Source organism: Pelobates fuscus, chromosome 10 (genome assembly GCF_036172605.1).
Source record: "Pelobates fuscus isolate aPelFus1 chromosome 10, aPelFus1.pri, whole genome shotgun sequence".
Lineage (NCBI taxonomy): Eukaryota > Metazoa > Chordata > Amphibia > Anura > Pelobatidae > Pelobates > Pelobates fuscus.
Window position 1 is genome coordinate 145,807,410 of NC_086326.1, and position 17,845 is coordinate 145,825,254.

General features: G+C 43.0%; 1 pseudogene; it reads left to right on the forward strand.

Annotated features, from left to right (window-relative positions):
- Window positions 1-11,554: 11,554 nt before the first annotated feature.
- The window catches only part of LOC134574849 (oocyte zinc finger protein XlCOF7.1-like), an 80,640-nt pseudogene continuing 74,349 nt past the window's right edge, over window positions 11,555-17,845 (forward strand).

Here is a 17,845-nt window from a genome sequence, read left to right on the forward strand (position 1 = left end):
CATTTGGGTGACCCACAAATGCGGGACTCTGTCTAATATTGCCTGTATTCCACGACACACCCGATGACAGTCTGAAAGGCTTACTCACCACTGTGGATCCGACCAGGACCCTGCTACATAATCTTCACCCAGCTTGGTTGCCACGGGCATAGGCTTAGGATAGTATTCAACCGGTCCGAGACTGTACCCAGACTAATTACTTATACTCTGTTATTCAGCTTACTGTTATTGCCATGCTAATTACGTAGTTTCAGTTCTGTTGTTATTCTAACCACACGAGTACTCTGAGGTTCAAACTTAATTTTATAAACAATGCAGGGAATCAAATATATAATGCATGCTACTAGTTACCACTCCCTGTCAGCAAACGCATAACTTTCTACATGACGTAAACCACCACTTAGATACACGCCAGCCTGAGCTGACCTCCCACACCCAGGGACACCCTGTCTCTGATTATTCCACATACACCTAGACTCTGCACCAGCTGCAGTTATGTTTTGCTTGCATTTAATCATAACATTTCGCTAATCTTTAAGCTTGCACTCAACGCTGCAGTCAGCGCACCAGTTGAATGTATTGTTTAACTTTAACCTTGTGATCTGATCTAACTTAAATGCCAGCTATCACAGCACCCTCAAGCTTGTAAACCGAGTTAAATTACACTGCGATAGCGTAACAACCTGGCTTTTTGTAATAATAATTTTTAAAATGTGCCGTTATCTCAAAACCACATATGTGACCTTCTGTGTTCTTGCTTTACTTACCAATGCTGTTGTGGCAATGTAAGATGTTCTGTTATTTTATGCACACAGAAAATAAAGAATTAAAAAAAAAACGGTTCTGTCCTTTAAAAAACGGTATATAATATGCGTCGGTGCAATAAATTAGTAAAATGCAAATTGCAGTTGAACGCAAACAGCAAAAAAGTGAAAGACAAGCTTCCGAAGCTCTGTCCTTAAGGGGTTAATATGCTCCTCTTACACTATTTACATATTATATTCACATATACACAGGGAATTATTCTCACACATTATGTCCTAAATTATCTCATTACTTTCCCCTCTAATAATCCCATGACACATGGCTCTGCCCTCACTGTGTATCAGGATAAATGGGAGATTTGCCCTAAACAAAGATGGTCGCCAGTGGTCGGTCGTCTGGTGACGTCATATTAAAGGGTATGCTGACATTTTAGTTCCAAGCACTCGGTCCTAGAACTTTGAGCAGCTGCTGTGTGTTTATCCTGAGAAGCCCCATTACTGTGAGATCGTGCAGAGGTAGTGGATACAGTGCTGGGAAACACAGGGAGGAGCTGCCAGTCAGGTGACTATTGTTATATGATGAGCTTCCTATACAGTTACACAAAGGAAATGTTCAAATATAATGTTCTATGTATCTAATGTGAGATCAATGGGAACTGCCTGTAATGTATGTGGGATATATATATATATAATGTATGGGGTAAATATACACCCCCTGTATATACTGTGCATATAATGTATGGGGGGTAAATATACACCCCCTGTATATACTGTGTATATAATGTATGGGGTAAATATACACCCCCTGTATATACTGTGTATATAATGTATGGGGTAAATATACACCCCCTGTATATACTGTGTATATAATGTATGGGGTAAATATACACCCCCTGTATATACTGTGTATATAATGTATGGGGTAAATATACACCCCCTGTATATACTGTGTATATAATGTATGGGGTAAATATACACCCCCTGTATATACTGTGTGTATAATGTATGGGGTAAATATACACCCCCTGTATATACTGTGTGTATAATGTATGGGGTAAATATACACCCCCTGTATATACTGTGTGTATAATGTATGGGGTAAATATACACCCCCTGTATATACTGTGTATATAATGTATGGGGTAAATATACACCCCCTGTATATACTGTGTATATAATGTATGGGGTAAATATACACCCCCTGTATATACTGTGTATATAATGTATGGGGTAAATATACACCCCCTGTATATACTGTGTATATAATGTATGGGGTAAATATACACCCCCTGTATATACTGTGTATATAATGTATGGGGTAAATATACACCCCTGTATATACTGTGTATATAATGTATGGGGTAAATATACACCCCCTGTATATACTGTGTATATAATGTATGGGGTAAATATACACCCCCTGTATATACTGTGTATATAATGTATGGGGTAAATATACACACCCTGTATATACTGTGTATATAAAGTATGGGGTAAATATACACCCCCTGTATATACTGTGTATATAATGTATGGGGTAAATATACACACCCTGTATATACTGTGTATATAATGTATGGGGGCAAATATACACCCCCTGTATATACTGTGTGTATAATGTATGGAGGGTAAATATACACCCCCTGTATATACTGTGTATATAATGTATGGGGGTAAATATACACCCCCTGTATATACTGTGTATATAATGTATGGGGTAAATATACACCCCCTGCATATACTGTGTATAGACTGTATGGGGTAAATATACACCCCCTGTATATACTGTGTATATAATGTATGGGGGTAAATACACACCCCCTGTATATACTGTGTATATAATGTATGGGGGTAAATACACACCCCCTGTATATACTGTGTATATAATGTATGGGGGTAAATATACACCCCCTGTATATACTGTGTATATAATGTATGGGGGTAAATACACACCCCCTGTATATACTGTGTATATAATGTATGGGGTAAATATACACCCAGTGTATATACTGTGTATATAATGTATGGGGGTAAATATACACCCCCTGTATATACTGTGTATATAATGTATGGGGTAAATATACACCCCCTGTATATACTGTGTATATAATGTATGGGGTAAATATACACCCCCTGTATATACTGTGTATATAACGTATGGGGTAAATATACACCCCCTGTATATACTGTGTATATAACGTATGGGGTAAATATACACCCCCTGTATATACTGTGTATATAATGTATGGGGGTAAATATACACTCCCTGTATATACTGTGTGTATGATGTATGGGGGGTAAATATACACCCCCTGTGTATATAATGTATGGGGGGTAAATATACACCCCCTGTATATACTGTGTATATAATGTATGGGGTAAATATACACCCCCTGTATATACTGTGTATATAATGTATGGGGGTAAATATACACCCCCTGTATATACTGTGTATATAATGGATGGGGGTAAATATACACCCCCTGTATATACTGTGTATATAATGGATGGGGGTAAATATACACCCCCTGTATATACTGTGTATATAATGGATGGGGGTAAATATACACCCCCTGTATATACTGTGTATATAATGGATGGGGGTAAATATACACCCCCTGTATATACTGTGTATATAATGGATGGGGGTAAATATACACCCCCTGTATATACTGTGTATATAATGGATGGGGGTAAATATACACCCCCTGTATATACTGTGTATATAATGGATGGGGGTAAATATACACCCCCTGTATATACTGTGTATATAATGGATGGGGGTAAATATACACCCCCTGTATATACTGTGTATATAATGGATGGGGGTAAATATACACCCCCTGTATATACTGTGTATATAATGTATGGGGGTAAATATACACCCCCTGTATATACTGTGTATATAATGTATGGGGGGTAAATATACACCCCCTGTATATACTGTGTATATAATGTATGGGGGTAAATATACACCCCCTGTATATACTGTGTATATAATGTATGGCGGTAGATCAGGGCTCGACAAATCCCGGTCGACACGTCACCATGGTGACTAGAAATTCCGCCCTGGCACCTTGGATTTGCAGCCCTTTAGCTAAAGAGGGCGATGGGGGAACTTTAGAACCAGCCGGTTGCCGTGGAGGCATGCATGCGGCCGGTTCAGGGAGCATGTAGCCGACCGCCCTGGGCTGGATGAAGGTGGCCGCCCTGGACAGCATTGAGGCGGCCGCCTTGGGGAGAATGTAAGCGACAGGCAGGGGCAGCACGCGAGAAAGCATTGATCTCAGTGCAGCTCCTTTCTGCTCCCTCTCGCTGTCTAGTGATGCGTATGTCTTTCTGTGTGTATGTGTATGTCAAAGTATGTGAGAAAATGTTTGTCTGTTTAGGTATCTGCACCCCTCCGATCACATGAGAGGTGTTTCTACTCCCCCTTTTTCCTTACACTGTGCTGATTTCGCTGCGGCTTGTCCTGCCTCCATGGCTGAGATTATTAGTCTTTATGATCTCCGCTAAACCAATGCTTTCCCATAGGAATGCATTGGGAGGATATTGCGCATGTTCTCTATGGGTAACATTCAGCGCCTCCATGCAGAGCACTGACACAGATCTCTCTAGTGGCCGTCTGTGACTGTCTCTAGAGGTGTTACTAAGCAGCAATGTAACCACTGCCTTTTCTCTGAAAATCTAGCGGAACTGCACTGGACGTGTGCGTGGCTGTGGCCATGGAAACCCTGTTTAAATCTGTGGCGAAACCAACCTCGCCACTGTCCACTGGAGAAGCCTGGGTGCCCGCCTCCTACCTGCTGACTATGGCCCCTGGTAAATTTGTACTTTTGGAATGCAATATTTGGGCATGTGGTATTTTATATTGCTGCTACTGGCCCTTTAAGGACCATCCGTGGCCATATTATGACTTTTAGGAACAATGCCCCTTTTAAGACTGTGTAGCAGAGTGCATTCAGGCTGTCTTAAATGTTATGTATGCTATTATGTGTTCGGTAAATTGTATATGTGTATGCAGCTGATTGTTCGGTAGAATCACTCCATTCATTATATTCAGTGAAACAACCAGACCACACAGGAATAAGTTTGCTTCCAATTACGGTTCGCAACAATGTTGCAAACAGGTAATTGGCAATGTGTGTTTTGTCCTCTGGGTGGCCGCAATTCGGGAAACGAACACGTGGCGGCGGCCATCTTAAACTCCCGAACAGCGGTGTTTTGCCGTCAAGTGTCTGGAACTAAAATCGGACACTCGACTAGGCAAACACCGCTGAGTCCTCCAGACTTCCAGCAATTCGTGCAGAAACTACCGAACGGCCCGCCTTTCGGTAGATAGAACTCCACGAACAAGGGGATTTATACGAATCCTCTTCAGGCTCCATAACCCAGGCAATTCATATGTTTTCATTCACTTTTCTGTGACCGACCGCAGGGCCAAAGTATATGTAACTATTTTCGGATACTTTGCCTGTGCGGTCGGTCAAAACTTTGAACAGCCATAACTCCCGAACCCCTGGTCTGATCTGGGTGATTTTTGAGTATGTTGCTCACCCAGATTTTTAAAGGTGTACCTACCACATTTGGGGTACATCTGTAACTGATACATTATTGGCTGTTGTACTAATTGTTGTGGATCCCTCCTTTGCATGGGAGAATGTCTTAAAAGGAGGTTGTGTGAATAAATCCAGTTTCTGCTTGATCCTCAAAACAAAGTGTCGTCTCGTTATTGGGGGAATTGGATTGTATGCTGACTGCCAGGAGTGTAAACCTTTCGTATGGTTTTTCCTGTTCGGCTGTTTCCAGGATTTGTGTAGTTTGCAGTTCGGGAGATTGGTGCTTACAGTAGCTGCTTGTCTCTCTGGAAGGGGATTATCGCCTAAACGTTTTTTTACCTCTTGTGTGCAAAACGGTCCGTTACAAGATCATTGGTCACCTAATCATAATAACCCATCATAGGTCCCCGTGGCCATTTCAATCTGCAACACCCACACTGAGTCAACCACACTCTGACAGTACCCAACGTACTACCACTCAAACAAGACACTTCTGCCCTTTCTACAGCCGTCCTGCCGGTGTCCTCCTAGGCCTTATATTATGCAACGTTCTATGAGATGCACCTTCTAGAAGATTACTGAACCAACACCACTGGTACCTAATGTTATCTTACTCTGTCTTTTTCCATCATGTTATTGCTTTGCATTACTTGTATGATTCATAATATTCATTTGTAGCATTCCTACCATACTACGTTCAAATACCATTGGATTTAGTGAAATACCGTGTGATATCTACAATAACTGTATACTTTTATTATTGGTATGAATATGCTGTATTTTGCTGTATCGTGTTGTATATCTTCTCTCTTTACTTTCTGTTAAATCTCGATCAATAAAAAGCAAATTAAACAAGAGAATCATAAAAGCTTTCCCTCCCGGCCCCCTGGTAACCCACCTTGGTCTCCTGCAAGTCATCCAAAAAATATAATAATAATTAGACATTCATCGTAAACTATTCTAGCAACCTACTTATATATCCTACCATTACTTTGTGTCACGTTATCCCACTCCCTGTAGAATGTAAGATCGCTGGAGCACGTCTTCCTGTGCGTCCAATTCACCTGGTTATAAAATCCTGTTTGTTAGTCCACCCATTGTGCAGGGCTGCTGAATATGCTGGTGCTTTATAAATAATAAATTATAATGTATATAAAATGTATAGGAGGTAAATATACAGCCCCAGGTATATGCTGTGTATTTATTGTATCCATTGAAATACACTGTGTATCTGTAATTCAACAAAGGTATGTGAGCGCTCCAAATCAAATATGACCTCTAGAAATTATACTCCAAATTAGCAGCTGTTGAATAGAAAATGTAAATATACACAAAGTATTTATTTATACATATATAAACAATAAAATGAATCAAACCTAAATACAATGAAAATTATTTTTGTTACCACAAAAATATGTCCAGACCAGAGTTCAAAGATACACAGTGTGGGGCCCCCAACACTAATATTGATAGTGTATCAAGAATAAAAATAAAACCAAAGGACTGTGCACATAAAAATTAAAAAATGTAGAACATCAAAAAATGAATATCAGACCCCAAACACATATATCGTTCCTGGGGGAGGGAGCTCTTAAACCCGCCAGACAACTAGGTTAAGGTAGAGGGTGCCGCTGTGAATAATCTCCCAGAGTTGCAAACCCAGGGAGTAAGTCAAAGCAATTTACCCTATTCACCCGACCTTCGTGTAAGGTAAGAGGAGCACGCCAACTCCCTACCACGAGATAGGATGTGTAGGTCCGAATTCAACAGCTGCCGAAAATCCCTCCCGGACCGTAAATGAAGCCGGGTTGGAGATCAGAGGAGACGGAAAACAGATTGTCTACGCGTTTCGTCCCCTTTGTATCTGTAATTACAGAATATTCTAATTCCTGTTCTCAGGCTGCCTGATTGGTTTAATGATGACAACCACAAACCGGAATCAGATGATGGAGAGGATCCTGGATCTGACCCTGGAGGTCAACTACCTGCTGACTGGAGAGGTGAGGGATTCTGGGAATGTCACAGCACCTACACACTTTTATCCTGTGCTTTAACATGGATTTTCTGAGACTTATTATGGAGAAATTTGTGAAGTAGATATTGGGGATAGATTTAATAAACATGTGATTAATAAATCTATTATGGTAGCCAGGTAGACCCTGTGTGAATGTAGAAATAAAACGTATAGGATTGTGGGTCATTAGCGGTGCTGGATTGCAATACTTTTTTTTTTTTTTTTTGTCAATCTTTATTTTATTGAGGCATATCTGAAGGGTACAGAATAGAGAAAGGGAAATGCAAGGGTATAACACAAGATATACGGGTTAATACAGCTTTAACAGTGCCATTTACATTTCCGAAAAAAAAAAAGTGCCTTGTTTTTATTTTTACAAGTCGTTAAACCGAAGCGTATATTGAACATGTTATGTTAAAATGCAATCTAAAACAACTGTTATGTGTTTCACGCTAAGTAGGCTAAACAACGCTTACGTTATGGTTACTGTAGTTAATATTAAGGTTAGGTTACATGCTGGGCAGGGTACAACTGTGAATATCCTGGTCAAATCTGATTGGGAACACGCTAAGTATCACACAGTAGGCCCCTCAGGAAGTTAAATAATCTGCACATGCTAGGTACTCGCTATGACCAAAGCCCTCATAGTAAGTTTTTTTTTTTTTTTTTTTTTTTGTCAATCTTTCTTTTATTGAGGCAGGAGTTAAATGGGGTACAGAATAAAGAAGAGGGGATGCACAGTATTTGTACAAAGTGGGATCGCTTTAACACAGTAGTACATCTCCTTCGAATAACAGCCTCATTTTATATTAAGCAAACTTTTCAATAGGTTAATAGCACGCATAAAGTAACAATAATAAAGGTAGCTGTAACTAAACGATTGTATCATCAAGAGTGAAGCTCACAATTTAAGGCAACACAGGATTTGAAATAGATGCAGGCAAAAGACAGGTTACTTCAATGACCTCGCTAGATATGTGTCAGCATGTCGACGAAATCAATAGGTAAGCTTTAAGTTATTAAGGCATATCTGAGTCTATGTAACGTGAGGAGCCAGCTAAATAACAGTTTTAAGTGCTAGTGCTCTCATGGTGGGTATACGCCGGAACCAAGAATGCCAACCAGCAACGTGGATAAAGATAAACAAACCATATATACTGCAAGGCCTATCAACCGAGCCTAGAAAAACATGCTGAGGAGAAATTAGTGCGTAATACTATGTGCGAACAGACAAAAAAAAACACATAATGCCCAGGAGGGCTGGGTTACTCAGCTGGTCTAGCAGTATGGTATTATGAGGTTAAGAACATATGAACATATTTAACATATTTAATGCGCTTGAAACATATCTGCAGTGTTCCGTAGCGGGGGCCTGCTCAAACTGGGCTTAGCTTAAAACATGTGTCTGTGTTGCGACAAGTAAGGTGTATAAAGGCGTAGTACCACGTGGCCCACTGGTGAGGTTCATGAGTGTCTGGGAAGCAACGTCTTGGTGTACACTTCATGTAGAGTCGTTTTGCTGGTGAGGAACACTTTATATTGTCCACCAAGAGTCCATGGCTGTGTGCGGCCCGTAGTGGGGTTGTGGGCTTGTGGGCCATCTATCAGCCGATACCCCTGCTGGGCAGGTCGGATCCATGAGCCGGGCGGGCTAGCGAGAGACCGGTGAGCCGTTGGTGCAAGGAGGGGGCGATCCAGCCCCAGGCCGGAATGAAGGCAAGCACCTGCTGTCCACAGACTCGTGCTCTCATGAATGAGGCCGGGTCTACCCTCTGTTGGGCGCATGGGGAGCTCGGGTGCTCTGCCGTCGCCTGCGACGGTCGGGCTTCCGGCGGTGTGGTCGGTGCCGTGGAGGTATTCTCCGGGGGGCCTTCAACCCAGGAAGGATTGCAGGGCGGGCTGTGGTTTTAGCCGTGCGTGGTTTGCCCGATGTGGGTCTGGTCCAGCCCCGCACCTCGTCCCTCCTTACCGTTCCCACCGAGCAGGTGATTCCCATCTGCAGCATAGCATCAGTCGCTTCCCGAGCCTCCGAAAGAGCCTGTCCAGTCTTTCAGCGTATTGCTCCTCTGTGTAGTGTCTTTGGCTGCTTTGGTGGTCTGGCTCAGGCTGCTGCCACTGAGTCGCAGCCGCCATCTTGAGTGGCCCACTGGCCGCGTTGTTCAGGCTGCGGGGTAAAGCAGAGGCTTGTGGTATTATTTGCCCTGATTTGGTGGGGACCGGGATGACCCCCGCCGGTCCAAAGGGGGGGGGAACGGGGCCCTAAGTCGAGGTCATAGCTTAAGATAGCCGCAGGAGAGCGGCCGTCTCCCCTGCGGTCCGTTTGTCCCAGAAATTGGTAGGCCTTGCTGCTCCGTTCCGGTTTCCGCGGTCGGAGCTGCATGCTTCGCGTACCGTTAGGTGCCGCTTTAGGTGCTGGTTAACCTCCGCCGTCCGGTAGGCTGTTCCAGGCTCAGCAGGTCGCCGTTAGGGCTCAGATTATGTCTCTTGCCGCCGGCCATCTTGACGGTCAGGCCCCGCCCCCCCTCATAGTAAGTTGAACACAGCAGTATTAAACTTTTAACACCTGCTATCATTTATGCTTTTCTTAGCTAAAGCACAGTACTGACATTTCTTGCTAAATCAAGTGAGCATTATGTGGGCGACGTTGTCTAGGCCAGGATCCCTTGATTGGAGCATAAGTAACACGCTTACAGTGTTGTAGTCTGCAACTGGTGTATGCCATGCTGTAAATTGTAATGTCCGTGTGAGTCTATCTTGCTGTGTCCCACTGCTGTGAGGCAAAGTCCGTTGCAGCTGTAGGGATGTGGTGGCGTGTCAGTAGGCCATCCAGCAGTGGGGTATTAAGAGTCACCCTATGCCTCTAGTTGGCAGAGGCGAGGCTTCAGCCGGTGTGTTCCATAGGCTTCTGCACCAGGGCTCCCAGCATCTATCCCCAACTTTGTAATGCGTGGAGGCCTCCTGTACCATCGCTTGGAGCGCTGCTCCTGTCCCAGGTAGCCTCATGGTGGTCAGCCGGTCAGAGGCACGCTGGGGTTCGTCGCTGGGGCTTCGGGGTTGTCCGGCGTTTACCTTGACGCTTGTGTGTAGGTAGGTGCGTGTGCTCACGTTGGTGCGGTCTGTCTCTCTCCTGTTCGCTTGTCGGCGCTTGTTTGGACGGGCGCCCGCTTGGAACGCCTGCAGTGGGGCGCCATAATGGCGGCGGCGGGTCAGTGGTCGGATCCACATGGCCACCGCTCGTGCTGCTTGTCGGTTGGGCATTCCCGTGCTGCACTGCAGCTCATAGAAGGCTGAGCAGAGCCTGTCGAGGGCCTCCAGGGAGGAGGGCTGTATACAGGCAGTCGTGGTTCCCCTATGTGCACTGTGACTGGCGGCCATCTTGGATGCTCGTCACTGGACTCGTGTTTCTCTCGCTTATGCGTGCCCTAGGGCTAGTCAGCTTGCCTGGGCTGTCCGTCCAGGAGGACCGGGATATCCCCCACCGGTTCAAAGGGGGGGGGGGAGGATTGGAGACCACCCTCGTTGCTGAGGGGATCTGGCGTCGGAGAGAGCGGCCGCCTCTCCCCGGCTCCGGCTTCTGTAGGCCGCGTGGTCCGTTCTACTTGTTTAGCTCTTACGGGCGTCAGAAAAAGACTTTTCGTGTTCAGAGGTGCACCCCTAACTTGGGTAGTGCACCCTGGTGGGTCCTTGGGCAGTTAAGCCCTGGATGATGCCGTTTTTTCTGCCCGTTGAGCAGGAGCTCGTGTCCCCTGCTTCTGCTTAGGTCGACGGCCAGGCTCCGCCCCCCTGGATTGCAATACTGAGATTTGTGGATTTTTTTTCTGTTGGTGTTAAAGTTTGGCCATGGTATAAGTGTGGGGATTGTGATGATTATAAGACATGATTATAAACAGGTAGCCCTAGCATAGCATTTCTCAGCCCTGTGCACTATACAGGACTTTATGATGGAGAAGGCTGGCATCGCACACACAGACAGGGGTAGCAGTGACAGAGGTGGGTGGTAGAAGCACATACTAGCATGATTAAGGTGATTCCCCTTCCAGGAAAAAGATAGTGAAACCGCTTTATAAATGACTCCAAGGGAACAAAGTGACGTTCTGTGTAACGAGTGAAGTATAGGCTTATAGATATTTTAATACTCTTTAATAATAATGTTTCTTTATGTTCAGGATTACATTGTTGTGAAGAGATCTGATGATCCTACAATACAGAGAAGTAGTCCCTGTGTGTTAAGAGGATCCTGCCAGACTCAGAGCTCCAGCACGGTGTGTCCACCTCACTCACTGATACTGGGCGGAAACAATGAGCAGAACATCCTGGAACTGACCAATCAGATCATCCACCTGCTGACTGAAGAGGTGAGGCTGCTGGGAATGGGACATCATAGAGTAAAACCAAGGGATGTGTCTGGATGGTGTCTGGATAAAGATGTTGGGATCTCACTGTCTGTTATTTCTTTTAGGTTTGGAAGCATTTAAAAGGGCAAAAGGAAACTTACAAGGAAGTGATGGAGAGTCACCACCCCCTCATCTCCTTGGGTGAGACGATGTTTAATCAGCAATGTGTTTGGTTATAGAGCAGATATCATTCACTTATATCATCAAACACCTGGTACACAGTGTGAGATCTGTAGTTATTATAGTTTATTATTTTGTAAGCTGCAGGAACAAAATTATTTGGTTTATTATCTTTTATATGAATCACAAAGATGATGTTCTACAAGTCACATGTGGTGGCCACTGAATGTTTGCAATTCCTCCCCTCCAGTTAGGCTGTTCTCTGAAGTCACTGGGAATTCTGATGGATTTAGCTACTAGTTCAGTGATGGGGTATTCTTCCTGGACAGTGCTGCCCGTTTCAGGAAAGTTGGGGCCTACTGGACTAGAAGCCATTCTGGTTTATCCAGCCTCGGCAAGTTCTACTGCGTGTTAGGTAGAAATTCACTTTGCAGATCAATGAAGACTTGCTAAATAGTATGTCACACATAGAAGTATAACTATACTAGTATTTTTTAGCAAAGAGTTAATGCATTTATGAAACAAATCTTTAAAAAGTAAAAACAATCATGTTCATGCAAGACTCAATAGAGATGCACAGCCGCTTACAAGATAAAGTGGTGAGTACTATGGTACATGTACCCGCTACTCACAACCACGCTTAATCACTGAGGAATCTCCCATCAAAATGTTGGCGTTTCTGCGGTCTGCCTTCTCATGTGCAGTCAGGTTGCGGTCCCAGCTCCACCAGCTCTCGCACGGTACTGTTCGTCTTTCCCGGCTGCCTCAGCTGTTTAAGCTCCGCCCACCCGGGTACATATTGCGTAGTGCTTTTTCCATAATGTCATTATAAATACAATCCATTCTGTTGCAACTCTAATAACAGTTATTAAACCGCTCCTAAATAATAGCTGGTAAATTTCATCCAGTATTATTTGTGCTAAAATAAGCACATTAAATATCCATCATACACATTGATCATAATCCTACACAGTAACTGGTAAATTATCTGGAGTTTTGTTGTGCAAAATAAGCACATTAGTAGTCCATCATACAAATCAGTCATAAGTAACATTCATTACACAAGAGTTTACATAATATAAAATTCTTAAGGAAAAAAAGGGAAATAGTAAGGTTAGATACAGCAGTATTATAGAACTTAATCGTATAATCAAATCATAACAATCTTTAGTAATAGTGTGAAGAAACTACCCTCTTATCCGGTATTTCTGCATGTTTCCCTTTGTGTAACAGCATTCGTCTATTTTTTACAATTCGTACGGTAGAAATTCAACAGGTATAAAAACGAACACAAACTACCGAACACCGGACCACCCTGCTATGTAATTAAGTGGTATTTTACCTCCCAGGTCGACACTGGCCATCCGTACGAAAACGCACAAATTCTTTGTTCCAGTTACTAGGTGGCCGCCATTTCGGGACTTTTACACGTGTTCGCGGCCATCTTAGTTCCCGAGCAGCGGTGATTTGCCATCAAGTGTCTGGAACTAAAATCGGACACTCGAGCAGGCGAATACCGCTGAGACATCCATAACACCGAGAATTCGTGCCAAAACTACCGCACACCATGCTGTTCGGTAGAAAGACTTAATAGCCTTTGGGGATTCTAGCGAACATCAAGAAATGCACGGATGGCAAGATTTTCGTGCATTTTCACCACACGAACGAGGACCGACCGCAAGGCCAAAACTTATGGAACTATTTTCGGCTAGTGTGCCTGTGCGGTAGGTCAAAACTTTAAAGCCCCATAACTCCCGAACCTCTTAACCGTATGGGCTGATTTTTATGTATGTTCCCCCAGATTGAGGCTATCTGGGGATACTGGATTTATGGATGTACCCCAAGTATTTGGGGTACATCCAAAACTTGGGTAAAAATGTGTGTGTGATAATTGTGTTAACTAGTTATCTGAGGGGAGGAAATGTGTGGGATGTACCATGTTTGTAATTGGTTACTGTCTTAATTATGTAGGTTCCTCCCTTGCATGGGCAGAATCTCATAAAAGGAGAACCCTTGTCAATAAACCTCAGTTCATCTTGTATCCTGATTCTTGACTTCGACTGTTATTTGGAATTGGTATGCTTTACCAAGGGAATTCTCTTGTAAAGCTATTGCTATTTCGTACAGATTTCGTCTATTGCATCTACCGAACGGAGAGCTATATATTAAACAATACACACGATCCAGCGCACTCTCCTATCTACTAAACAGCAACTTCAATGTTGACAGATTTTATTAGTTTTTAAAAGTTTTTTTAAAAACACCTAATCTAGGCAAAAAAATAATGGGGATTTAGTTACATTATATGATCATACATTGCATAAGCCTGCCACAACGTCAATGTACCCCATCTTTGGCAGGTCCTACTCTCACAGTCTAATGTCTGCTCTTATGAGATTAACCCACTTACTTGGGACAAAATTCCATCTGAGGCTCTCTGCAGTACAAGGCTAAATAGGGACCTGAGATGAGGCACATGTAACAGGGAGGGGTGCAAAACCAAGGAGTTGGCTAGACTCCCAAATATATATATGAAACATGGGGGATGGTTCCACTCACCTGAACATGCTTAAATGGGGTGCTGCTGGGGGCCATATTATACAATAAACAATACACAAGATCCAGCGCACTCTCCTATCTACTAAACAGCAACTTCAATGTTGACAGTTTTTAAAAGTTTATTTTAAGGAGAGCTATATATACTAAGTCCTAGCGGTTCGGGAGGAAACTACCGAATGAGGTTTAAATACACTTGGTTTCCTTACAAATAACACCCGTGGATAAAGTGTCACCATTCAAAAATTCCACCTTTAAAAGGTGTAGAAAAGGCTACAATAAATAAAGTATAAAATTACTATTCAGATCTGAGATGGACATTTGTGACTAATGGATATGCCATTACAGTGAAAAAATTCCATATAAAATCTATAAAAAATATATGCCAAAAGTGCAGAAAAATACACAAGTAAATAAATAGAAGTATAACAATTTAAAACGAATTACGGTAATTTTAAAAATGGCATATTTCAAAATAATTATCCAGTCCATTGGGAATAAGGGTATTTAATTCGAATATCCATCTCATCTCTGGTTTTCCTAACTCCTGTATAAAATTGCCCTCTCTCCAATTCTTTTTTTTTTTTTTGTGCACAAAATTAACAAGTTTTGGTGCGCCACAACAGCGACATCAAATCAGGGTAGTAAACATCATCTGTACAAGTTGTGGTAATCGATAGTCAGGCACTTTTTTCTTTGGTTAGAAAGAGTTAAGTTGCAACAATATTCTCGATTAGCTCAAACATTGGATTAATAAACAAAGTTTTATATAAAGTTTTTGCTCGGTGATGCATCAGTGATAAAGGTAGGGCAAACATGCTAACAGGCCTATCTAGATATGCCATTAAACCATCGACAGTGCTAGCAAATCGTGCATATGAAGTAATAACATACAGTTTTGAGGTACCCCAACGGCAATCCTCGAAGCGAGTATCACGAGGTTCACTTGGGGTATCGGGTGAAGCATGCACAGTTGTATGAGATTAGGGGGTAAGAGTAAACAGGGGTTAAACAGACTTGGTATGATTGTCGATAACAGTCAAGCTCGGATTAAGTGAAGTATTATCATGAGTGTATGGTCAGTGTAGTGATTAAACAAGTGCGGTGCCAGGAGGTTGTCTATATGTGGTGTTGTACTGCATTGCTATTGGTAAGACGGGAGGTCAATACTACTTTTGAGGCCATCATCTGCCGCAGTAGCTAACCCTGATGTATGTGGGCATTTCTCACCGTTATATGTTAGGTGTGTGTCGAGCGAAGGGTAAAGCATAGCGGCATCATTAGCACTGGGGTATATTCAGTCACAGATAGGAATCTGGGGGCTAGTGGCATCAGTGTAATCAACTAAGGCACATCTGGTTTGCGTGTGTTAAAAATAAAAAGGAAATCACTAGGCATAACATTTCTAACAAATATCAGGAACGTGCTAGGTCGTCTATGCTTAATAGCTAAAACAAAAAAACAAACAAAAAAAAACCATCATGCTAGCAAGATATTACTGGCTATTACTGCATAATGTTAAATTAGTGGAACATGCTTATGCAGGGTATGTCAGTGGGATGGGTTAGTATTCTTAGCTTTAAAACTAGGTACATATCCTGACAATTTAGTTATGAGAGACATATGCACTTGCTAGGTAGATACAGTGAAGATTGGCAGCAAATGGATTCAAAGCAAAGCAAAACAAAATAAAAACATTAAAAAAAAGTACAGGAGTCCACCAGATGAATAGTAAGCCAGGAGGAACAGATGTCTTCGGGGCAGTCACTGTAAGCCCCCTGCCTTCTCACCCGATCCCTAGTTTGATTAGAGACTGCTGAGATCTCAGACACCTGGAGGGTAGGCTTATGTTGCTTGGAAGCACGTACGGTGAGCCTTCTGCTGATGTCCCCAGATCCGTGCTAGTACTGGAGCCGCCATTTTGAGGAGTTAGGAGACTGAGTGTCCCTGATCGGCGCCCCCGATCTCTGCGTGCTTTGAGATTGTCCACATGTGGGGTTGTTCCTTGCCCGTCGCGGGTTGCTGGGGTCGTTGAACGTCAGGCAAGTCGGGTGTGTTGGTTGAGGCTTGAGGTCCTGAGCCTTGGCGTCCGAGGTAACCGGCACTGTTTCCCGCCCTGTGGAGCTTTGGCTTTGTTTCCGTATGGAGGCTGTTCTGCTTTTGCGAGGGGGATTTCCCTGTAGGTGGCGCCGGGTAGCCGGGCGGATCCACGCTGCTGCCGCTCTTCTCTCCAGTTTATAGAGCCATATCCGGTCGGTGTGTTTCAACCAGAGGTGGGGGCACAACAGTTCGAAGAACTCTCTCCAATTCTTTTTAACTTTCTGGATTCCTGTGAACTCTAATAGGGATGGATCTGAATTATGGACTAACTTAAAATGAAGAGACACAATGTTGTAAATATTGTATCTGTGATAATAACTCTCCTTCTGATCATCTGCTCGGTGGCATTTACATAGTTGTCTGATACCGGAGAAACTGACGGAAGCGAAGCACAGAGAGATGGACACAGGTTTCTTCAGGAAGGAAGAGATTCTTTATTGGATCACCGATCGGGACTCAGAGGGACTAACGTCACCAAAATACAACAAGTTCTGAGCCCCGGACAATAGTGCAGGCTCCTTATATAGGCACATAACTCCTCCCATATTAGGCTCCACCCGCACATTCTCTTAACCAATCAACACAAATAAGAATTAACTTCCTGTTTGACCGCATGGCCTGTCCAGCACAATGGAGGAGGGGAATACTATATCCTGTATTCTTGCACATGCTCCGTACACTACTGATCGTATCTTGCCTCGTGCAACCAACTGATCGATACGTCAGCATATGCACGTACACATGCCACGTGGTAATCTCGGCCTACTAAATTTATTTTTACCGAGATTCCACCACAGTCTAGGTTGAAAAAATGACTAAAGTCCATCAAGTTCAACCCTGAAGCCAATACTTTTATGCTGTTAATCCAAAAACAAAACAAGTGTAGCCTTTTCAAGTTATGCCACAGAGGGAAAAAAATCCTTCCTGACTCCGTAATGGCAATCCGAATTCTTCTTGGATCAACAACCTGTGTACATACATGTCAATTATATCCTTGAATATTCTGTTCATAAAAAGGAAGCATTCAAGCCATCTATAGAATCTGATAACACAACCTCTTCAGGCTGAGAATCCCATAACTAATGTTTTCCATCCCCCTTACTAGTTTTTTTTTTTGTACGAAAGCATCTTAGTAGCTTATTCCAACGGCAGACATGCATTGCTAGTTTGTGATCTATAATGGTTCATTTAATGTTATCCCTAACTCAACACCATTTAATGTATAAGTTGCTTGGTGGTTCCTTATTCCAAAATGCATAAATAGAAAGGGTTTCTCCAGCCCTTTTTTCCCTTTGAATAATGTACTATTGACATTATTCTTTAACCCCCTTTCCTACA